This window comes from Cetorhinus maximus, chromosome 11 (assembly GCF_964194155.1).
Source record: "Cetorhinus maximus chromosome 11, sCetMax3.hap1.1, whole genome shotgun sequence".
Taxonomy (NCBI): Eukaryota; Metazoa; Chordata; class Chondrichthyes; order Lamniformes; family Cetorhinidae; genus Cetorhinus; species Cetorhinus maximus.
The window spans coordinates 70,811,288-70,836,511 of NC_135889.1; the positions used below are offsets into that span (position 1 = coordinate 70,811,288).

Here is a 25,224-nt window from a genome sequence, read left to right on the forward strand (position 1 = left end):
CTGGTTGGTGTTATCAGGATGTGTTTCTTTTTTTTAAAAAAAGGGTACAATTCCTAATTCCTCTTCTTCTGGCTGGACTTTTAAAAAAAAACAATGAACTGTAATTCTACTAAGATAATGGAGGATTGCTAGCCAGCTACAATATACAAACTTACACTCCACTAAATGGGATGTAAAGGAACAGGACACTCAAACCCTTGGGGAGCATGAAAGACCCATCTCCTGTTAGTTTTTACACTGTCCTGAAACTTTTCAAAAGTTTGAGATGAGACATCTGTTGTGTGTGTCTGTATACCATTGTAATGTAGAAGTGCTCGGCAGAGCAAGAGTTAATTTGGGACTGGACAATAGTGCTGCCCATGGTATTATGTATAGAGTCACATGGTAATAGACTCAGAGAACTGTCTAGAAGGACCTGCATGGCAGCAGCACAATGCAATTCAGTAACTGGGATCTGTACATAGTTAAGGCTGACTGAGAAATGGTTCATGTTTAAACAAAAAAGTCTCAAGATCTCATCAATGAGATACCAAATGAGCCCATAACAGAACAACATCAAAATGTTCTAAAAACAATGGCAACAACAGACATGAATTAATCAAATTTCAGTGGGATATACAGCCAGCAGGACTTTAGGAACTGTTTACAAGGCCAGAGAGATCAGAGATCATAATGCTGTAGTGAAAGGCTGTAAAGAAGCTCTCTCTTTCTCTCTCTCTTCCTCCTATAGCATTGTACCCGGATTCAAAAAGTAACCACCCTGAGAAGAGAAATCTACTGCAAATCGAGATATTTGGGGGATAAAATGTGGAAATCTGCTCCATAAAACTACACTCAGGAAGAAACTGAACAAAATGGCCACAACATGGAATCCTGCATCGAGGCCAGCCAAAGGACAGCTAACCATATACTCCTTTGCTTTATCTTCTTCACAAACTGTAAAAAAAAAATTTTAAGCCTACCCTCTTATTCTACCATATTTACTAGAGTGTGTGTGAGCCCAGGGAATGTGTGTGACGTATGAATGGTTGGTTGTGATTTACCTTATTTTAATACAGGAAATAGTTTCAATAAACTTATCTTATTCAAAAATAAAAATACCTGGAAAAACTCAGCAGGTCTGGCAGCATCTGCGGAGAGGAGCACAGTTAACGTTTCAAGTCCGTATGACTCTTCAGCGGGTACAGCTCTACCACCCCCACCCCCCCCCCCTCCCTTAAACCAGCTTATATTTCACCTCTTTGCTATTTTTACTTAGTTCTGTTAAAGAGTCATACGGACTCGAAACGTTAACTATGTTCCTCTCCACAGATGCTGCCAGACCTGATGAGTTTTTCCAGGTATTTTTATTTTTGTTTTGTATTTCCAGCATCTGCAGTTTTTTACTTTTAAACTTATCTTATTCTTTGTTTAAACTCAGAAACATATCTGACTAATTCTTTACAATCTGAAAACATAAACAGTGGGACTCTTGCAGTATTAGAAAAGCACACCCTCTCTAAATTCACAAAGAACCCTCTTATGGTCCGCCCTGGAGTGGTAGAATAAGGGAGTCATTTTTACCCTTCCAAATGTGGTTGTAGCACTGGCAAGTACCCACCTACACACAGGTAATTCATCATGCTGTTGAAGAGGGTTTTGTGAACCAGAAAGAAGCTGGAGAAACAGCAACCCAAAGTTTCTTTGAGCACTCCAAAGGAGACATGATTTACAGAGATCTAGACTGAATGTTTATTTGATCATGTGTTCCTTTAATTGAGTACTGTTGAATATATAGTTTCCCAAATTCGCTACCTTTCCAGTAATATTGTTAATCTGTAGCCTTGGCAGAGCAAACAGTAGTGTGTGAGTATTCACTGCCACATTTACACCACATGGTTTTAGATTTGGCATTATTGAATCAACATATCTGGGTTCATTTTGGGTTCTACTTTCTACCTAATAACCTCCTGAACTTTGATATCTCATTTAATCAGCAATATTTAAACTGTAGTCATCAAGTCATTTTGGGATTTCATAATACCTTCCTCTGTAGCTTTGCTGTTAGGCACTTTTGTGGTATTTAAATTCTAATTTCCATATCAGAGAGCCAGTGCAGACTTGATGGGCCAGATGACCACCTTCTGCACTGTAAAGATGCTGTGATACATTTATATACTCACAAATGGAAGCCATTTTGCATAGCCTTGTATTGGACCCTTTCACACTTTTTCCACTCTGCTGATGTGTCTGCCTAAATTTATAGGTTTTAACATGAAGATGTTTTAAGGGTGGAAATAACTTGTAAGTGCTGTTTTAGTTTGGTTATGTTCTGTATGGCAGTCTGTCTACATTACTGTATACTAGTTAACCTGCATAATGCATTGCCAGGATATATTTCATATCCACATCTAAGATGGATGTTGAAATCTCTTTACCTACTCTATTCTTTCAATTATAGCACACAGTGGTGTATTAGTGGTGAACTTCAATGGCAAGGAGGGAATGCATTGAAGAAGTCATTGCTGCTGGTCTCCATGGATCATATTTCTCTTGCTTGCCTGTGGTTTGCTGCTAGCCGAGCACATTCTCTCATTCCATTTGTTTCTTATTTATATTCTGTCAGTGGCTAAATGGCAATGTGTTCATCCTTTCTTCATCACCCTTGCAATGTTTCTGTTTGAATGCCTATAGAGACAATTTAGCAAAGAAATAACAAGTGAGTAATCTGTTTAATGTCCAAAACAAAAACAGAATTACCTGGAAAAACTCAGCAGGTCTGGCAGCATCGGTGGAGAAGAAAACAGTTGACGTTTCGAGTCCTCATGACCCTTCGGCAGAACTGAAGTATAGTTAGGAGAGAGGTGAAATATAAGCTGGTCTAAGGTGGGGGGCGGGGGGAGAGAGAAGTTGAAGGTGGGGTGGTTGTAGGGATAAGCAAGCAGTGATAGGAGCAGATAATCAAAAGATGTCACAGACAAAAGGATCAAAGAGGTGTTGAAGGTGGCGATATTATCTAAGAAAAGTGCTAATTAAGAATGGATGGCAGGATACTCAAGGTACAGCTCTAGTGGGGGTGGGGTGGAAAGACTAACCAAGTATTAGTTGTAGATTTAAAAATAATGGAAATAGGTGGGAAAAGAAGAATCTATATAAATTATTAAAAATAAAAGGGAGGGGGAAGAAACGGGGTGGGGAAGTGGGGAGGGGGAGTTTAAGATCTAAAGTTGTTGAATTCAATATTCAGCCCGGAAGGCTGTAAAGTGCCTAGTCGGAAGATGAGGTGCTGTTCCTTCAGTTTGCGTTGGGCTTCACTGGAACAATGCAGCAAGCCAAGGACAGACATGTGGGCAAGAGAACAGGGTGGAGTGTTAAAATGGCAAGCGACAGGGAGGTTTGGGTCTTTCTTGCGGACAGACCGCAGGTGTTCTGCAAAGCGGTCGACCTCTACGTCGCGGAGGCTGAGCGTCAACTCGCAGACACTTCCTCCTACCTCTCCCTGGACCATGACCCCACCACAGAACATCAAGCCATTGTTTCCAGGACTGTCACTGACCTCATCTCCTCTGGAGATCTTCCTCCCACAGCTTCCAACCTAATAGTCGCCCAACCTCGGACGGCCCGCTTCTACCTCCTACCCAAAATCCACAAACAGAACTGTCCTGGCAGACCGATCGTGTCAGCCTGTTCCTGCCCCACGGAACTCATTTCTCGTTATCTTGACTCCCTTCTCTCTCCCCTTGTCCAGTCCCTTCCCACCTACATCCGTGATTCCTCTGACACCTTACTTCACATCAACAATATCCAGTTCCCTGGCCCCAACCGCTTCCTCTTCACCATGGATGTCCAATCCCTCTACACCTTCATCCCCCACCAGGATGGTCTGAGGGCCCTTAGCTTCTTCCTTGAACAGAGGCCCGAACAATCCCCATCCACCACTACTCTCCTCCGTCTGGCTGAACTTGTTCTCACACTGAACAATTTCTCCTTTAACTCCTCTCACTTCCTCCAAATAAAAGGTGTGGCTATGGGTACCCGCATGGGCCCCAGCTATGCCTGTCTCTTTATGGGGTATGTCGAACATTCCTTGTTCCAGTCCTACTCCGGCCCCCTCCCACAATTCTTTCTCCGGTACATCGATGATTACTTGGGTGCTGCTTCATGCTCTCGTCGGGACCTGGAAAAATTTATTAATTTTGCTTCCAATCTCCACCCCTCCATCATTTTCACATGGTCCATCTCTGACACTTCTCTTCCCTTCCTTGACCTCTCTGTCTCAATTTCTGATGATAGACTGTCCACCAATATCCATTACAAGCCTACCGACTCCCACAGCTACCTCGACTACAGCTCCTCACACCCACTTCCTGTAAGGACTCCATCCCATTCTCTCAGTTCCTTCGCCTCCGTCGCATCTGTTCTGATGCTGCTACCTTCAAAAACAGCTCCTCTGACATGTCCTCCTTCTTCCTTAACCGAGGTTTTCCACCCACGGTCTTTGACAGGGCCCTCAACCGTGTCCAGCCCGTATCCCGCGCATCCGCCCTCACGCCTTCTCCTCCCTCCCAGAAACATGATAGGGTCCCCCTTGTCCTCACTTATCACCCCACCAGCCTCTGCATTCAAAGGATCATCCTCCACCATTTCCGCCAACTCCAGCATGATGCCACCACCAAACACATCTTCCCTTCACCCCCACTGGCGGCATTCCGTAGGGATCGTTCCCTCCGGGACACCCTGGTCCACTCCTCCATCACCCCCTACTCCTCAACCCCCACCTATGGCACCTCCCCATGCCCACGCAGAAGATGCAACACCTGCCCCTTCACTTCCTCTCTCCTCACTGTCCAAGGGCCCAAACACCCCTTTCAAGTGGAGCAGCATTTCACTTGCATTTCCCCTAACTTAGTCTACTGCATTCATTGCTCCTAATGCGGTCTCCTCTACGTTGGAGAGACCAAACGCAAACTGGGCGACCGCTTTGCAGAACACCTGCGGTCTGTCCGCAAGAAAGACCCAAACCTCCCTGTCGCTTGCCATTTTAACACTCCACCCTGTTCTCTTGCCCACATGTCTGTCCTTGGCTTGCTGCATTGTTCCAGTGAAGCCCAACGCAAACTGGAGGAACAGCACCTCATCTTCCGACTAGGCACTTTACAGCCTTCCGGGCTGAATATTGAATTCAACAACTTTAGATTTTAAACTCCCCCTCCCCGCTTCCCCACCCCGTTTCTTCCCCCTCCCTTTTTTTTTCAATAATTTATATAGATTCTTCTTTTCCCACCTATTTCCATTATTTTTAAATCTACAACTAATACTTATTAGTCTTTCCACCCCACCCCCGCTAGAGCTGTACCTTGAGTATCCTGCCATCCATTCTTAATTAGCACTTTTCTTAGATAATATCACCACCTTCAACACCTCTTTGATCCTTTTGTCTGTGACATCTTTTGATTATCTGCTCCTATCACTGCTTGCTTATCCCTACAACCACCCCACCTTCAACTTCTCTCTCCCCCCGCCCCCCACCTTAGACCAGCTTATATTTCACCTCTCTCCTAACTATACTTCAGTTCTGCCGAAGGGTCATGAGGACTCGAAACGTCAACTGTTTTCTTCTCTACCGATGCTGCCAGACCTGCTGAGTTTTTCCAGGTAATTCTGTTTTTGTTTTGGATTTCCAGCATCCGCAGTAGCTTTTAGATTTTTGTTTTTATCTCTCTGTTTAATGTCCAATTCCTTGCACAAAGCAGCTTGAGGGTATTTTGTTCCAAAGGCAAAACGCTTTATTGGGAAGTTGCACTAGAAATTAAAATATAAGAGTATAATTATAGCATACTAATTAAAAAGTTGAGATAGAATCTGGCAAAGCTTAACACTGGCAAAGTTCTGATGTGCACTGCCAAAGGGTCTTGTGATAACACTTCAGCAGTTTAGTCTTGCTCTGAAAATGTTCAAATGGATATTTTATGTCTTGACTTGCATAAATATAATCACAAATTAGTTCTGATAGACCTTAAGCCCTTTGGGCCTACATATCAGTAAATTTCCCTGACTCCAAGCTACCCAGCCATCTATTTACTCCTGCAGAAAAGGCAGGGACAGACAGTTCCAAAGACTAACTTCCTCCTTGCAAATGTGCTGACAAGGATGGAGAGGTGTTTAATTATTTGGTGTACCTCAAGGATGAACTATCTAAATTAGGTTAAGCAATCTTTTGGCAAGGCCTGATTTTGTGCAATATTCAACAGAAAGTCTGCAAAGAGATTTTTTCCAGGACAATACCAGGTTGCAAGTTGTAGAAGATAGCTATTTTACTTCATGCATACAATATACAACCAGTTTAAATGTAAACAATATGAACAGACAACCTTTGAACCAACTAGACAGGATGCAAAAACCTTGAATACTCTTAAGGTAGCATTACCAACAAGTTGGACATTAGATTCATCTATCCAAACTGCCAGAAATATTTAACTAACTGTTAAATGCTGCATATTTGCTTGTATGTTTCAAAACTATAAACCAAAACAAACTGTGGTTTCATTGCTGCATTCACTTTTTGACCCCAAATTTTCATTGATCTGTTCTTTCCCCTCTTTCTGTGCCTTTCTAAATGTTTGACAGCAGAAGTATATTCATCCTGCGATCTTGAGGTTTTTAAAATTCTTAATTATAGCAATTATTCAGATCCTCTAAGAGTATATTTTGAGTCTTTTGTCATAAACTAAAATAAAATCCATCCCCTAATCCCTGAATCTCTACATACAGTCAGCTACTCCCACACTCTTTGATCTGCTTTCATTTTCACTTCAGTCACCGCTGTCATCTCTATGCTCTGCATCCTCCTCTTCATTTGGAAAAAGTCCAAACCTTCTCCAGAGGAAAATACTCAACAAGAAATTGCTCATATATCTCAAAATTTGTAAATAAAATATACATGAATGCCATGATTTTTGAGTAATTTAATAAAGGAGACATACTATTGCTTTACAGTTTTAGTTGGAGTTATAAGTGATTCCTTGGTTTATTTTAGTATCATTTCATATATTCTGCACAGGTGTGTTAATAGAAAGAATTAGATAAACAGGACATTTTGCTTTACCTTGGAATTTTTATGTTAAGAAGCTTCTGTTGACTGATGCTGAGTGTTTTTCTTTCTAGCATGGCATATGTGTTTTTTGGGAGACATGTAATTTCATTTCCCATTGGATTGTTATTTATGAATGTGAGATAATAATTAACATTGAGTAGAATAATCAATATCATTGCTGAGTTTAAAGCCCTTTCACAAGATTGAAGAGCAATCATAATTTGTCCTTGTACCACTTGCGAGTTATGGGTTTGCACCAAATGTTTTAGTCAGTTCAAAGTTGGCCAAGAGAGCACTGCACTCAAACATTTATATTCGGAGGCAACAGATTCTAGCACTGGTTTCTGGTGTATACTGAGCTTTGTAGCAATTGTTTACAACTGAATGGTTTGTTAGAAACTTTGGGATCAGTAAGGGTTAACTGCATAGTATGGAACTGGAGTTACAGTTAGACCAAAGTGAATAGACATGATATGGGACTAAATTCGACAACCCTGAAAACAGATGAAGGAATCACAGTAGATGATTAACTTGCACCTGTTGGCAGCTATTACAGGCAGATTGCCAACCTGGGGCTAATTGCCATTTTAAATGATTTCAGCTTCCAGCCAGTGTTAACAGTGTTGTTGATTTGCTGGATGCCTGAGTTGGGGTCCAATATCATGAGTGACCAGCACCAGTTAAAACGAGTCTGCACATTTTAAAGCTAGTTAAAGCTAGTTGAACTCCTTAGGAGGTGCAGGAGGGGCATTGTAACTGGAGCAAGCACTGACAGTCGTGCTGGATGCGAATCTGACCTGAGAAATATTAAATAATCACAAAATATGGGAGAGCATGGGCTCTAAGGTTTTTGGACTCTGAGCTGAGGCCTTGTTGGAGGAGGTGGAAAAGTAGACAGGTATCCTATATTAGCAGGATCTGGAGAGATTCTCTGGAGAGATTCTCCAGACAGACATTCAGAAGACAGTGAGAGCACATAGCCGTAGAGCTTAATGCCAGGGATCTTGCCCTGAAGACCAGCATGCAGTGTCGAAGGAAGCTCAATGACCTCACAAAAATGATCAAGTTCAGTGAATGTATCTTCAAATGCCATATCCTTAAAACTACAGCACTAGCTTCAGAAACTCCTCAATTTGCCACATGTCCATCGCTCACCTACCTCTATCAATCAGGACGCAATCCTGATATTTAAATGTTTCACCCCATCCTCAGGCATATAGGCCTGAGTTTTTCAGTTGGCGGGCAGGCTCGGCGTCAGCGGGTGGGGGCGGCCGCAGAGCCATTCACCACCCGCGATCGGCTCCACACCGTCATTTTACACGGGCGGGCCAATTAAGGCCCGCCCAGCGTAATACGCGAGCCGTAGCGCTCAGCGCTACCTGTATGGGTGGGAGGGAGGAGGGATAGTTGGGGCCAGCACTTTTTCACGCATGCGCCTGAAAGAACGCTTCAACCTCCCTAAGGCATGGAGCTGCCTCAGGAAGTTTGGATCGATGTTGAAAAAATTTAAATGGTTGAAAAATGTATTTAAACATGTCTCCTCATGTGACTGTGTCACATGAGATAGGACATGTTTTTATATTTATGAAAATATATTTATTTATTTAATAAAAGCTTTAGGAAACCTCATCCCGCTCGTGGCTGAGGTTTCCTAAAGAATGCGAAGGCTTCTTGGCCTTTTCGCCTACTTGCCAGCCGTAAGGCTGGAATGGCAGCATTTACAATAACCTTAATTGGTTTCTTAATGGCCTTAATAAGCCGTTTACATACCGGTGGGTGCACAGCTGACCCTGGCGTGCGCCCACCGAACAAAACATCACAACTCAGCACGATGACGTTGGGACGCATGCCCCACATCATCGTGCGTCATTTTACGCATTGGCACATCAGCCCCACCCCGCACGCCGATGGAAAATCTTGCTGATAGTATTGGTGCAAATCTCACACTCACATCACACAGCTTGCTGCTAGCTATTCAACCAAGTCAATCACGTTACACAAACAGGTTGAAAGACACTTGATAACTCATTTCTTTGCCCTTGCAGGAAAATTCAACCAAAGGCAGCAGGAGCTAACCAGTAGGGAATACTGCATCTCTTTATCCCGATGGAGGAGACTGTGGTAACTGTCGTCGGAGTGGCTGTCACTGATACCATGGACAGAGGTGGGGTTGAAGCCATCAAAGATGATGCTATCCTCATATCTAATCCTCCTTCTTACATCCAACTTATCCTTCATGCCACAATTCCCTTTGATATGTAAGCTGCAGATGGTGTAAACATGCATCTGTTACATTCCCCTACTCGCCACATCACAACCTTTCCACGGCCCTTTGAGATACTCAAGAAGTGCAACCTGGTCAGCCAGTGGATGAACAGAAAGAAAATAATGTTGATGAAGAAGTATCATTATTTGATTTCACACTTGCAGCCACCAGCTCAGATTCTGACATTGGCTGTGATTTACAGGATGGCACAGTGGTGGGGTCTGCATGTGGTGATACACTGGGCATGAGTGGCCTGCAGCCAGGTCATGGAGCAGGGAAAGCACAGTTGCCAGCTCAACAAAGGGCAGTCTTATGCAAGGGTTCTGCTGAGAGGACTCAGATGAGCACTCCGATGGGACAGTCTACAGATCCACCCTGATGGATATGTACAGTGGTATACTTAGTGTATTGGTGATCCCGCAGTCAATATCAAGGAGCAGGGAAGAGTCCAGCACTCATTTGGCCCATGGATTTGTGCTTGATTGCCACCCCAACCGCCACCTTAAGCATTCACTTCCTCCACAACTGATGCACAGTGGCAGCAGTGTGTACCCCCTACAAGATGCATTGCAGTGACTCATTAAAGCCCCTTCAACAGCACCTACCAAATCCATGACCTCTACTGCCTAGAAGGAAAGGCAGCAGATGCATGGGAACACCACCACCTGTAAGTTTGCCTCAAAGTCACCCACCATCCTGACTTGGAACAATGTTGACACTCCTTTAGCATTACCTGGTCGAAATCCTGAAATTTAACAGCACTGTGGATATACCCACACTACATGGGCTGCAACAATTCAAGAAGATGGCTTACCACTACCTTCTCAAGGGCAATTAGGAATGGGCAACAGTTGCTGGCCTAGCCAGTAAAGCCCACATTCCATGAAAGAATAATTTAAAAAACATCCTTTCCAACATGAAAGTGGTGGCCAACTCCATTAGTAACATTTGTGGGACCAGCCATGATACAGCACCTGATCAATATCTCAGCTTCTTCTGCAGCATAACCAGCTTCTACCAGAAGTCTGAGTGCTGCAGTGGAAGCTGAGACTGCTGTCATGCAGGCTCAACACGCTGCTACACAAGCATAATCTCAGCATGGTTGTATATTACTGCAATGGGGCTTGCAGGGCGTCACAGCAGTCCAGTATTTTGTCCTCCAATAGATTTGCAGGATTGCTGAGGTGCTGCTCCCGGCAGTGGTAGTGGCACCATGGAGCATGGACCTGCTGTCCTCTCTCTCAATAAGCGCATTCGTTTTCCCACCCCTGCAGCTGCATTAGTGTCTTGGCTGTTGCCTATCAGTGAACCAGCCTAGACTGTTGCTGTCCATTCCGAGGTGGTGCAGAGCTGCTTCAGGTTGTTCTCCAAGGTCATCTACAGTCTCCTTTACAGAAATTCCTTCCATCAGCCATGCTGCAGCCATTAAAGTAGCAAAGTGCTGAAGCACTAGGGAAGATAAAGGCACACAAATGACAGGCACAAGGGTAATTTGTTGACTTTTGTATGTAATATGGAATGATTTCATTTATATGAATTTGGTTTGGAATATTTATTTAATATTGGCTTTTAATTTTGCATTGTGTTCAAACGGATGCTATGATTGTCAATGACAGAGGGAAAGGAAGGTTTGGGTCTGTTGGCAAATGGGGAATTGTGATTACATTTACTGGCATCACAGTCAGATGAGTTGTCCATAGACAGCCCAGCAAGAATTATAGGCCAGGATTTTCCGGCCCCATTGTGGCAGGACCCACTGCAGGAGATTCGGCGGCCCAGCCAGAAATCCATTGACTTTCGGTGGGACCGGACGATCCTGGTTGTGGGCGGGGCCATAAAATCCCACCGATTGACTCATAGAAGCATAGAGTGGTTACTGCACGCAGGAAGCCATTCATCCCATTGTGTATGTGCGGGCTTTTTCCCGTAGTCCTCTAAATTTTTTATCTTTGGATAATTAGCCTGTTGGACTATTTTGAAAGTCGTGATTGAAATTGCCTTCACCACACTCTCGAGCAGTTCATTCCAGATTTGAACCACTCAATACATAAAATAGTTCTCTCATGTTGCTGTTGCTTCTTTTGCCAATCACCTTAAATCAGTATTGTCTGGTTTTCAATCCTTCTGCCAATGGGAAAAGTTTCTCCCTATCTTCTCTGTCCAGTTCATGATTTTAAATTCTCCTATCAAACCTCCTATCAATCTTCTCTTCTTTAAGAAGAACACCCCGAGTTTCTTCAGTCTATCCATGTAACTGAAGTCCATCATTCCTGGGACCATTGTCGCAATTTTTTTCTGCACCCTACCTAATGCTTTCATGTCCTTCCTAAAGTGTGGTGCCCAGGATTGGACACAACACTACTGTTGAGACTGAACCAGTTTTATAAAGGTTCACCATCATCACTTCCTTGCTTTCGTACCCTATGACCCTATTTATAAAGCCCAAGATTCCCATATCAATTATTAACCACTCCCCTGCTATCTTCAATGATTTGTGCACATATGTCCCCAAGTCACTCTGCTCCTGCACCCCCTTTAAAATTGTACCCTTTATTTATATTGCACCTCCTCATTTCTTCTGCCAAAATGTATCACTTCACAATCATCTGAATTAAATTTCATCGACCACGAGTCTGTCCATTCCACCAGGCTGTCTATGTCCTCTTGAAGTCTTTCACATTCTCCTCAGAATTTGCAATACTTCCAAGTTTTGTGTTATCTGAAAATTTTGAAATTGTGCCCTGTACACTCATATCTAGATCATTCATATAGATCAAGAAAAGCATTGGTCCTCATGTTGACCACTGGGGGACCCCACTACATACTTTCCGCCAGTTCAGAAATCAATTGTCTACTACAACTCTTGTTTTCTGTCACTTGGCCAACTTTGAATCCGTGCTGGTAATGTCCCTTTTATTCCATGGGTTTCAATTTTGCTGACAAGCCCATTACATGGCATTTTATCAATTGCCTTTTGGAAGGTCATATACCCTCTCTGTTGCCTCATCAATAAACTCAGTCACTTTAGTTAAGCATGATTTACCCCCAATAAATCCATACTGGCTTTTCCTAATTAATCCACATTTGTCCAAGTGGTTGTTAATATTATCCTGAATTATCATTTCTAAAATGTTTCCCTCCACCAAAATTACACTGGCCTATCTGTAAATGCTGGCCTTATCACTACATATTTTTTGAACAAGGGTGTAATGTTTGCAATTCTCCTGCTCTCCAACACCATCTCTGTATCTAAGGAAGATTGGAAAATTATGGCCAGTGCCGTCACAATTTCTACCCTTATTTCCCTCAGTGTCCTTGGATATATCTAATCTGGTCCTGGTAACTTATCAACCTTTTGTACATGCAGTCTGCTTAATACCTTCTCTTCATCACAATTTTTAGCCTATCCAGTGTCTCGATCACCTCCTCTTTCATTATGATTTGGCAGTATATTTTTCCTTGGTAAAGACAGGTGCAAGAAAGGGACTATTTAGGTTTCCTCCTCCCTCCTCTTCCTTCCCCGGCTCCCGTTTCTCCTCCTGCCGTATAGCTGGTGACAAGGGCTGTGCCCTCATGATGGCAAAGTTGTGCAGCATGCAGCAAACCACCAGGGATCTTGGCCCTTGTTCTGCTGAGTATTGCAGGGCTCCTCTACACTGATTCAGGCAGCAGAAGGATTGTTTTAGCACAATAATGGTCCACTCTACCACATCTTGTATGGTAGCAGAACTTTTATTGTAAGCATGCTGCCCATGAGTGAGTGGGTTGTGCACCGAAGACATGAAGCATGTTGTCAGAAGGTAGCCCTTTACAATCAATAGCTACCCTTTGGTTTGCCATGTACTCACTTTACCTGCTTCCCTCTTACAAGCGAGAATGGAATTTCACCAGTGACCTCCCTCATGGATGACAAAATGTCAGATATTGCAAGTACCTTTATCTCCAGCCTGGAAGAAGCAAGAAGCAGGAAAGTTCATGGCCGTGGTCACCTTCACAGCCACTAACAATGCTGTCCTTGCCCTGTTCTGAGGTTGCAGTTGTGACTGCAGCAGGTGGAGGATTTCAGTGAGAATGCCCTTACTGAAATCTAAACATTGAACACATTATTCCTCACTGTGATTCAGATAGGACAGTTGCCCCCTGAGCACCCTTCCCCCTGACACCTACTGCGAGTCTTTCTCCCCTTTCTTCTCCTCCCTTTTCCGGCAGCTTGTCCTGCTCTATGTTCTTCAAGTTTTGCTGTATTCCAATGGAATGGCTACTCAAACATCCATGCTGGGAGTAACTGATTTGGGCAGAAGCCTTCAAGTCAGTAAAAGTCCTTGAGCACCAATCACACCACATCTTGTAAATCTTCAAACAAGCACTTGTCGAGTTGAAGTAGCAACCAGAAGAAACCATCTAATAACTATCCTATATATAGTTACAATTTCTTTAAATGACACTGGTAGGAGCCCTTCACTACTGAACACATGTTCAGCTGTATAAGTTTAACAGAGACCATGAGCTGGAGTGTTGAGCTCCAAAATGGCAGCACTGATATCAAATCAGCATTACACAGTGGTTGATGTGATGATCTACCTGCTCTACACACTTCCAAAGGCCATTCACACTGCATGCACTACCATCTTCATGAGTGCGTTGTCTGATGCAATCCGTCCCAAAAATGTGCAATGTATATGTGTGCTGAAAATGCCATTTTGGGCCCAAATGACTCTTCTGGCATTCAAACAATGAGCGCTACCGATCCCAGTTTCGTGCCAATAAATTTGCTTTCCTGAATGGCAATTATGACAAATTATGACGTTTATTAAAGTGCATTTTGAGATTCTGATCACTGGATTGCCAGGCCAGCAACCCATAATCACAACACTATTGTACTAAGGAACATACCACTCAGTCATAGGTGAAACCATCATCCTTTAGACAATATAGACTGGAGTACTGTGAGCAGTTCTGGTCGCCACATTATAGGAAGGATGTGATTGCATTGGAGGGGGTGCAGAGGAGATTCACCAGGATGTTGCCTGGGATGAAACGTTTACCTTATGAAGAGAGGTTGGATAGACTTGGGTTGTTTTCGTTGGAGCAGAGAAGACTGAGGGGTGACCTGATCGAGGTGTACAAGATTATGAGGGGCATGGACAGGGTGGATAGGGAGCAGCTGTTACCCTTAGTTGAAGGGTCAGTCACAAGGGGACATAAGTTCAAGGTGAGGGGCAGGAGGTTTAGGGGGGATGTGAGCAAAAACTTTTTTACCCAGAGGGTGGTGACGGTCTGGAATGCGCTGCCTGGGAGGGTGGTGGAGGCGGGTTGCCTCACATCCTTTAAAAAGTACCTGGATGAGCACTTGGCACGTCATAACATTCAAGGCTATGGGCCAAGTGCTGGTAAATGGGATTAGGTAGGTAGGGTGCAGACTCGACGGGCCGAAGGGCCTCTTCTGCACTGTGATTCTGTGATTCTGTGAATATAGATTTAGGCTTTCCTACATTATGTTAGTGTTTACTTTAGCTTATGTGGAATAAAAACAACTTTTAATTTCATATATAGCAGGAACATAGCTGGAAGGAATTCTATAACAACGTTAATAGAGACTTATGGTCTATCCATAATTAAAAACATTATAAATTATTAAAACCATGGCCTGGATATTAACAGAAGCAGATTGCATAGCCTGGAGGGACCAGAGGTTCAGTCAGAAAAAGTGGAAGTGTATGTTTCCTCAAAAGCTGTGGAGGTGTTTTAACCCCATAGCATGCGCCTTCTGGGATGGATTTGTTCTCTGAGACATATGGTGGGAGATCTGATGGAGAAGAAACTTGGGAGACTTGAGAAAGCATACCTGCCCCTCCTGGACCACAAGTATTGCTGTGAAGGCAATTGCCTTCTTTCCGAGGCTGTTCTTTCCTCACTTCAGCTGTTGGACTTCCTGAGCCCTGGGTAAACTGGCCACCCACTTTCAAACCTGTAAAGGGTGAAGTCGGCTGTCTCAATTTTTGAACTCTGCTCGCTCGACCCTGAGTTCCTCAGGTCAGTATCCTCGGCCCAAACATCTGCAGCTGCTTCATCAATGACCTTCCTTCTATCATAAGGTCAGAAGTGGGGATGTTTGCTGATGATTGCATAATGTTCAGCACCATTCATGGCTCCTCAGGTACAGAAGCAGCTTGTGTCCATATGCAGCAAGACCTGGACAACATTCAGACTTGGACTGATAAGTAGCAAGTAACATTTGCGCCACTCAAGTGCCAGGTAATGACCATCTCCAGCAGGAGAGAATCTAACCATCTCCCCTGACATTCAATGGCATTACCATCACTGAAATCCCCCCCTCCCCACCTATTAACATCTTGGGGGTTACCGTTGACCAGAAACTGAATTGGACTAGCCATATAAATACTGTGGCTACAAGAGCAGATCAGATGCTGGGAATTCTGTGGCAAGTGCCTCATCTTCTGTCTCCCCAGAGCCTGTTCACCATCTACAAAGCACAAGTCAGGAGTGTGATAGATGCTATCCACTTGCCTGGGTGAGCACAGTGCCAACAACACTCAAGAAGCTCGACATCATCGAGAGCAAAGCAACATGCTTGATTGGGTCAAAATCCCTGAACTCCCTCCCGAACAGCATTTTGGGAGTACAAACAGCACATGGGCTGCAGCAGTTCAAGAAGGTGGCTCATCACCACCAGCTCAAGGGCAATTAGGAATGGGAAATAAGTGTTGGCCTAGTCAGCAAAGCCCCCATTCTATGAAAGAATAAATTTAAAAAATCTCATTCTAACCTCACTCTAACAAATCTTGCTATGAACTTCCAGCACTCCTTTCTCTTAAATACAACCCTTACATTCTGAGTAAACCTATTGACAGGGGTGGCACTGTTATTGTTTGACGAACAGACCTCTACTTCATGGAGGCCGACCTCTTTTAGAACAATCCAATGATGTGTAAAATAAAATTGTCCAATGTAGCATTTTGACAAAAAAAACACAGCAGAAGCTAGATGAATTGAATTCTTTGAGCAAAATTAGCTGAATCCTGAAGAAGACATTCTTTGATGGAAAGAATATGCATAAGATAATTTGGGTGAAATCAGTCTTCAGCAACAGTGCAAAATGAATGTTTGTGAATCAGCAGCCTATTTTGCATTGCATCTGATTTTGTTTTTCATTGCAGGTCTATTCGTCATCAGCCGTTTCACTCTTTAAAGACCAATTTCACCCCTATTATGTCAAAATTCCTGTAATGTTAAGTAGCCTTTGTTTTCGAGCTAAATGTTAATACACTCAACAATTTTACTATGACCACTGTGACCAAAATATGGCTTTAATTTCTACTTTGTGAACATCCCACATGGTGAATGGTTAAGCTGTTATAGAAATAAACATAGTATTCTTTCTCAATACCAAATTATAATGCAGCACGTTGAAAATTGTAGTGGTGTCACCACCAGGTTAAAAGGGCAAGAATATCAGAGATATGGTAATTCTAAATTTGGAGCAAAACAAAGAGAACTGTAACAACACTCCTCCTTCCCATCTCATACCTGAAGAAAACATGTGCAAGATTCTAGAAAATGGTACAACAATGTGGGAGCAACTAGTCAGTTGAAAAGTATTGGGGGCTTTTAACCTGCCAAGGTGGGTGGGCTTCTGTGTGGATGACAGGTTAAAACAGCTGAAACAGCCAGTGCACTAGGTAGTTGGCAGGAATCCACTGATTTCCGCCTTTAATCCATGCACACTCTGCAGCTCATGAGAAAACCCCAGGGAACACGTGAATCTATCAATTGAATATGTTAAACGGTCATTAACTGCTGTTTTCACCCAGGGTTCTGTCTTTACTTCTGTACACACGGGTTTCCTGGGCATCCTGAACTTGTCTGGTAAACCAAGGTGAGAGGACAACAGGAATGAACAATTGACAGACATGAAAGACTTTAAACACTGAGATATGGCAGCTACTCCCTAATCTAAATGGAAGGCTTTTGCTCACAGGACTTGCTCTGAGAGAAAAACAAAAACAGAAAATGCTGGAAAGACTCAGCAGGTCTGGCAGCATCTGAGGAGAAAGAAACAGAGTTAACGTTTCAAGTCCATGTGACCCTTCAGAGTTCTGAAGAAGGGTCATATGGACTCAAAACATTAACTCTGTTTCTCTCTCCGCAGATGCTGCTAGACCTGTTGAGTATTTTCAGCATTTTCTGTTTTTGTTTCAGATTTCCAGCATCCGCAGTATTATGCTTTTATCTTGTTCTGAGTGTCCTTTCACTGCTTTGGAGGTGACTTTAGAGGTCATTCCTACTACCTTGAAGTTTTTTTGCCTTTGATCTGCACTTTCCAGGTGTCAACCTTTGGATCAGCATGGTTGCTACTAATCGACCCTACCTTGGACCTTAGCTGAGGAACAAAAGGAGCAGCAGCAGCAACACCAACAGTAATAGCAGCACCTGCTGCCATCTCCTCAACTACCTGCTGTTCCATAGGACACAGGGGATGAACATAGAGTTCCAGTTTGCAGTAGCTGTTATCCCCAACACAGGGTATGCAGGTAGAGGATTGGCTTCTTAGGCATAACTGAGCATAAGTGTTTCAGGAAACTCAGCCATTCTTGTCATGTGGGGCCTGTCTTTTACAACCTCCTGGAAGAAGACCTCCTGCTAAGTGGACCAGGTGGATACATTTTGAGAGTGGTGGTCAAGGTCACCACAGCCCTTAATTTCTCCAATTCCAGCACCTTTCCAAAATCTGCTAATGCTATTTGTTGAATCTTACAATCTGCTGCCCACAAGTGGATCTCCCGTGACTGATACCACGTTTACCATGGCTGGCATTAATTTGCACTTCACAACTAATGAAGCCAGTCAGAATGAGAGCGCACTCAGGTTTGCTGCTCTGGCTGGATTCCCACAGGTCCAGGGAATCATAGATTGCACACATGTGGCAGCCAAAGCTCCCCAGATCACCCAGAGGTATTCATCAACCGAAAATGATTCTTCTCCATTAATCTTCAACTGGAATGCAATTACTAAAAGATTATCACGATGTCTGTGAAAAATAAGTGCAATGATACCTTCATCCTCTGGCAGTGAACATGCCCACAGTTATTTGCACCTCCAAGCATGATTCCGGAAAGGGATGAAGCAAAATACGAGTATGATTCACTTGTTCACAAGCTCATCCCAAAGCTTGACCCAGTTCAGACTTCAGTGTCTGAAGTACCAATGCCTGAAAATGAAACAGGATCTTACAAAATGAATGTACACCAAAACCTGTAAAGGGAATCAGGAAAGCTCATAGGTAGGCAGGTAAATTTGGATGGTTAGATTTAGCTGTGTCATGTGATACTATTCCTTGAATTCCCTTCCTAACAGCACTGTGGGTCCTACACCACATGGACTGCAGCTGTTTAAGAAGACAACTCAGCACCACCTGCTCAAGGGCAATTAAAGGTGGACACCAAACACTGCCCTAGGCAGCAACGCCCACACCCCTTGAATGAATAAATAAAAAAAGATATTGGTCAGGATTTTCCGTGCCCGCCAGAGTTGGGCATGTTTGGTGGTGTGAGCAGACAATATGGCACGATCGGTTTCATGACGGCGTGAAACCAGTTCGCGATTGTCCGCTCAGCCCACCAATGGAAGGCCACGTTCTTCACCATCGGACGTCGGGAACCTCATTGTAATACATCAGCATATGATTATTAGACTAACCTGCCAGAATCGTTCCCCCTCTCCCCTCCTGGATCATCCGTCCACGTTGGCGGGAAAACACACCGACGTGTTTCACAACAGCACATAAGCGACATGCACCTGGCGAGCTGCACTTTACCTGGGACTTCAAGGTTTGTTTGTCTACCTTGCTTCGGTCAGCACTTGCAGTCATCAGTGCCAGGCTTCACAGACAGCACCACATCACTTTTAGGGGGGCTCACAGATAGGTCTCTACCTACCAGATCAGTCATGTGTGGGTGGCTTTTCAACGGCTATAGGGTTAGGGCTTACTCAGCGAAGAGGGAGAAGTGCCCTCAGGCAAGGGAAGAGGCTGCAGGATGAGGACAGTGCTGTGGAAGGAGGGCAACCCAGCATTTGTGTGGGGTGACATGTTGATCTGTGAAAGTGGCCTCAAGATGGCGACGTCTGAGGAGGCAATCTCCAGAGGACATGAGGCCAGATGGACATGTGAGGGTAAGTGTGTGAGAATGGGTGGTAATGTCCCTTGAGCTGGCAGTGAGTGAGATGCCAGTGAATGTGTGATGGGCTTGAGTGTGTGAGTTTAGAGTGATGAAATGGTTGCCTTACCCTGGCTGCATGGGTGAGATCATTCATCCTCTATCTGCATTGGATGGCCAACCTCTTCTATGCAGCATTGGCACTGATCATTACCACTCCAGCTTGGTAGGCAATGGTAGTAATGTTGCTGCCCCTCCTGCAGCCTCCTACTTCCCACTGCCCCATGGCGCAACACCCACCCCCTCCTAGCCCTCATCCCAGCACCCCACACTGTACAGCCCCACGCCCTCTACCTCCCACCCTTGTCTACCCCCACCCCCAAGCCCTATCCCCAAACCCTTACCCCCATATTGCCTACCCTACCTAATAGCCCCTATCCCCGCACCCCCACTGACCCCCACCCCTACCACTACCACCCACCCCACCTCCTAGCCCCTGACCCCTACCCCACCATCCCCCAATCCCTCCCAGCCCCTACCACCCTCCTGCTTATCCCCAAACCCGCAATCTCTAGCCCCCACACCCCAGATCCATCCTCCAACCCCCACCCTTGACCCCTACCCCCTAACCCCACCCCTACCCTCCCAATCCATCTACCCCAACCCACACCCCCTCCAGCCTCTCACTGCTTCTACATCTTAACCCCACCTCCTAGCCCCCAGGTCCCACAGTGAGAGAGGAGACAGTGAGAGGGGGACACAGAAAGAGAGCAAGACAGAAAGACAGAGAGAGTGAGACGGAGAGAGAGAGACAAAGAAAAAAAGAGGGGCCCAGGGAGAGAAAGGGACATAGAGAGAAGGAGAGAGAGGGGGAGAGAGGGGGTCAGAAGGACAGAGAGACACAGAGAGAGAGAGAGAGGGACATGGGCACAGAGGGAGAGATGGGGACACACAGGTAGAGAGGGCACAGGGACTGTGAGGAACACAGAGAAACTGAAACACAGAGAGGGACTCAGGAACACAGAGAAAGGGACACAGAGGAACAGGGAGATTGGGACACAGGCAAAGAGAGGGGCACAGGGAGAGAGAAAAGGTCACAGAGAAACAGGGGAGAGTGGGACACAGGGACACAGGAAAAGAAAGGGACACAGGGAGAAAGAGGGGCACAGGGACACAGAGAGAGGGACACAGGGACACAGAGAGAGAGGAACACATTGAAAAGGCCTTTAGTGAGAGTGCATGAAAAAAAAGAAAAAAGTTCCATTTATATAGCACCAACGCATTTTACAGCCAATAAAGAATGTTTGACATGTAGTTGCTGTTGCAATCTAGGAAATACAGCAGCTAATTTGTGAACAGTTAACTCATATTGACCAGGACACCATGTTAACTTTACTCCCCTTCTTCAAAATAGTGCCATGGGTTATTTTGCTTCCACCTGAGTGGGCAGGTAGGGTCTCTGTTTAACATCTCATGCAGTGCCACACTCTCTCAATACTTGTAGTGAAATGTCAGCCTTGACTTTATGCTTAAGTCCTGGAATAGGACTTGAATCCAAAACTGTGTAAATCAGGTGACAGCATTACCAACTGCGCCGCAACTGACACCATGCAACGAGCAACAACAGTGAGTTACCTGCAATAAGATGTGAGCTATGCTGTACTATACTCATTCGATGACTATGTCCCGCATTTGGTACAAATGTAGAGTAAAGAATAATGTTGAAAATTGCTGTTTGAGAGAGTTGCTGTGCACAAATGGACTGTAGCATTTTGTAGACTATTCCTATCACCTGGGTTCAGAGATTTATTCTGGATGTCAATGACCCAAAACCTGAGACTTTGCCCAGAACAGCTGCACTTTTTTATTCGATTTCTGTTACAGACAGTTCAATAATACTTATACCGGTAACTACTCACCCCGTGCTTTAGTTGCCTGGTTTCCCTGAGAAACAGACAGGGTTGGGTGGTCGATTCATCCTTGTCCGTTTTCTATTTAGATAGCTGACCAGGCTATCCCACTTCCTTGCCCAACTGCAGCAATGGCCTCAAGCTTAACGAATGCTGTGCTTAAATAGGCCTCTGCTTCCCGCCCTGCCAGTTACACACTTTCTGATTGGTTCCTTTCTGATAACAACGGTCCATGTTTGGCTCCTTTCTCTGACAGTGACGGTCCGTGATTGGCTCAAACAAAAACAAAAAATGCTGGAAAAACTCAGCAGGTCTGACAGTATCTGTGGAGAGAAAGACAGAGCTAATGTTTTGAGTCCATATGACGCTTCTTCAGAGCTGAAGGGAAGTGTGTGGGGAATGATGTAAGGCATCATACTTCCCTTCAGCTCTGAAGAAAATACGGACTCGAGATGTTAACTCTGTCTTTCTCTCCAAAGATGCTGTCAGACCTGCTGAGCTCTTCCACCATTTTTTGTTTTTGTTTCAGATTTCCAGCATCCACAGTATTTTGCCTTTGTCCATGATTGGTTCCTTTCACTGATAGCGACGGTCCATGATTGGCTCCTTTCTCTGATAGTGACGGTCCATATTGGTTCATTTTCACCCCCAGCAGTCCTCTCTAGAGCAGGAAGGTCCCAAAAGCAAATTTGGCCAATCTCCTCCTAGATCTGTTTGCTTCAGCATCTTCCAATTGTTGCCTGGCTTTTAACCATTTGTCACCTGGCCTTTAACAAGTCACCTTCATACTATTAGCACAAAACCATAAACATAGCATTAAGATTCTCTGTTAACTCATTTGCAAAAGTTAGCCTATGTTATCCTTATAGGTAATGCTAAATAGTAATTGTAAGTTCAGCTTTTCCCTGTATCTATAAAAAGCTTCCCCAATGTAATGACCCTTTTATTATATTCAAAATACAGCAGCTTCCCACAATTTCCTACATTACAACAATAGCTACAATTCTGTAGTACTCCATTGGCTATAAAGTGGTTTTGGGCATCTAACTGTCATGAAAGGCACAATATAAATCTAAGTCTTGTTTTTCATTTTTACTTCATCTGCACTAATTAACCACTGCTCTATTACATTACTTAAGGTTGCATTGTACAAGTATCAATTATTCTTGGTAATAAGCTTCAGTGATGGATAAAAACAAACAGAGTGGAGAGATTCTAATAAATTTTCAATCAAAAGTGGTATACATTCTTAGTGGAGTTGCCACACCAAATGAAAGTTTGTAGAACAGTTGCACAATGATTCCAGTTTTATGAAATGCAAAACTGCAGCTGTTGAGAAATCTATGACATCAGTGTTCTGTAACGATGCACCAAGTGGTTCATTATCGAGACAATTTCTGGCAGTGACAGTTAGGCTTGACCTGCTCTGGAATTAGCTCCATGCATCTATACCAAAACACATCTGTAGGACTCTACTCGATTGCCTCGAACTGTCAAATAAATGTTAAAGTTAGAAACAAGCTGATTAAATTGACAGCCACTTTTGAAACTGGAAATTTAAAAGTGCTGTAGTGCCTAAGTACTTAAAACATTGAAAAATGCTGACATTGGCTGATTAATATTCAGTCACTCCTGCCGGAAGTTTGTGCATGTGAAGGTTGGCTGAACACAGGACTGGGATTAGTTGTGTTGCAAAGAATTGATAGGCTGATGAGAAAAATGAAGAACATTGGCAAAAATAAATTATTGATGTTTATACATGGAACAATTACTATGCTGTGTTTCAGACATTTTCAAATTCAAATACACTATTTTATAATGGGGAACTGTAAAGTTATCAACTTTGATTAAAAAAGGAAACATAGAAAAGCAGAATATTTTTTAAATGGTGAGAGGCTGGGAAATGTTGATGTTCAGAGAGTGTCCTTGAACATGACACAGAAAGTTAATATGGAGTTGTGGCAAGTAACAAGAAAAGCAAATGGTATGTTAACCTTTGTTGTAAATGGTTTAGAGGCTATTGACAATCCCTTGTGTTGAGCATGATTCTTTCTTGTGGATAGCTGGATTGAAGTGAGATGTCAGTGTTGCCTGTGAGTTTGCAGATGATTTATGAGCCCTATCTTAGGCTTGCAGGCTCTCCCATAGTGAGTACTTTGGTTGACAGCTTGTAGGGGTGGTGACGGATTGTTGGCTTGAGCAGCCATCTCTCTTACTATCTCATTTGCCATTCTCTCTCAGTGGCTGCTCTTGTTGATTGGAAGGTTTTGACACCATTTTTGATGATGAATCACTATTTTAGCTGCAATTTAGCACCTGTTTCCCATGTGTTAATGTTAATAGAGCAAACCTTCCTGGAGGCTTTGAGATTGTCTTTGAAACATTTCCTTTCCCACCCCCCCCCCCCCCCCCCCCACGCCCGCTTAAGAATGGGTTCCCTGGCATATTTCTGAGTAGAGCACTTGTTTGGGCAGTCTTGGGTTGGGCATTCTGACAACATATCCCATCCACTCAGCTGATGTGAGATTATCATGGCTTTTAAACTTAGTATGAGTATGTCCTGGAAAATGTTCATGTTTATTCTTTTGTCCTCCCACTTGATTCGCAAGATCCCCCTAAGACAGTATTGATGATGTTGCTCTAGGGCCATGATATGGCATCTATAAGTTGTCTAAGCTTCAGGACTCTAAGAGAAGCATGACGAAAACCAGTACTCAGCAGAGTCTGAGTTTAGTGGTAGGTCTGATATCATGATTCTTATAAACTCAAGCACATAATTTGCCATAGACTGAGCTGGCACATTGAATTCAGTGGTGTACCTCGTCACCAATGTCAGTTTTTTGGGATAGATAGCTTTAAAAATATGGGAAGTGAGGGACATTTTCCAACACTTGACCATGAATCTCAATTGAAGGTGTTGCATTTGATACATTTTGTGCTGGTTAGTAGAGGGTTTTGGTCTTTCTGGTGTTCAGGGCAAGTCTCGTGCTCTGGCAGGTTGTGGTGAATGTGTTAATTATCTGTTGTAGCTCTTCTTCAGCATGAGCACTGTCTTGTGCATTTTCAGCATATTAAGTTCTATTATAGAAGTGCAGTTGTGGAATTCAGTCAGATGAGGTTGACGAGTTTATCATCACTGTGATGAGTTATTGCCAAACCTGTGGGGAGCCGATCAGTACTAAGTTGCAGTGTTGCTGCAAGAAAGATTAAGAATAGCACTGGGGTTATTACATGCCCCTGCTTGATGACTGTTTTGCCAGGGAGAGGCTCTGTGGTGGAGCCAATTCATTGCACTGTTATTTGCAGATTGCCATGTGGGAGATTAATGATGTTTGTGAAATTAGCGGGGCACCTATACCACTGTAGCACTGAGTTGAAAGCTTTTGTGAGATTGAAGAAAGCCATGTAAAAAAGAATGTTCCATTCTCTGAATTTTTCCTGAAGTTAGTGTGCGTGAGGACCATGTAGGTTGTTCCTCTGGATGGTTGGAAGCCACACAGAGACTCTAGAAGGACCTTAATAGGTGAGAGGTAATTAAGAAGTAAGCTAGCTAGGACTTTGCCAACAATTGAGAGAACTGCTATGCCCCTGTATTTGATACATTTTGACTTGCCTCCTTTCTTGAAGATTGTAATCATCATGCCATCTCTAAGGTCATTTAGAATTTCTTCATTCTGCCAGAGCTTCACAAATAGGGCATGTATCTAAGAGATCAGTACGTCTCCTCTACTTTTCAGTGTTTCCACAGCAACATTGTCAGGACTAAAAGATTTATAGTGTTTCATCTGGTTGACAGGAGTC

The 25,224-nt window shown here is 43.8% G+C and overlaps 1 long non-coding RNA gene across 1 annotated transcript in view; it reads right to left on the reverse strand.

The window, feature by feature from the left end:
* Positions 1-21,559, reverse strand: part of LOC144686289 (uncharacterized) — a 95,298-nt gene extending 73,739 nt beyond the window's left edge. The window contains exons 1-2 of the long non-coding RNA XR_013577891.1: positions 21,433-21,559; positions 18,413-18,567 (exon numbers count right to left, since the gene is read on the reverse strand). This is a non-coding gene — a long non-coding RNA (uncharacterized LOC144686289). The remainder of the gene's footprint in view (positions 1-18,412; positions 18,568-21,432) is intronic.
* Positions 21,560-25,224: the final 3,665 nt, after the last annotated feature.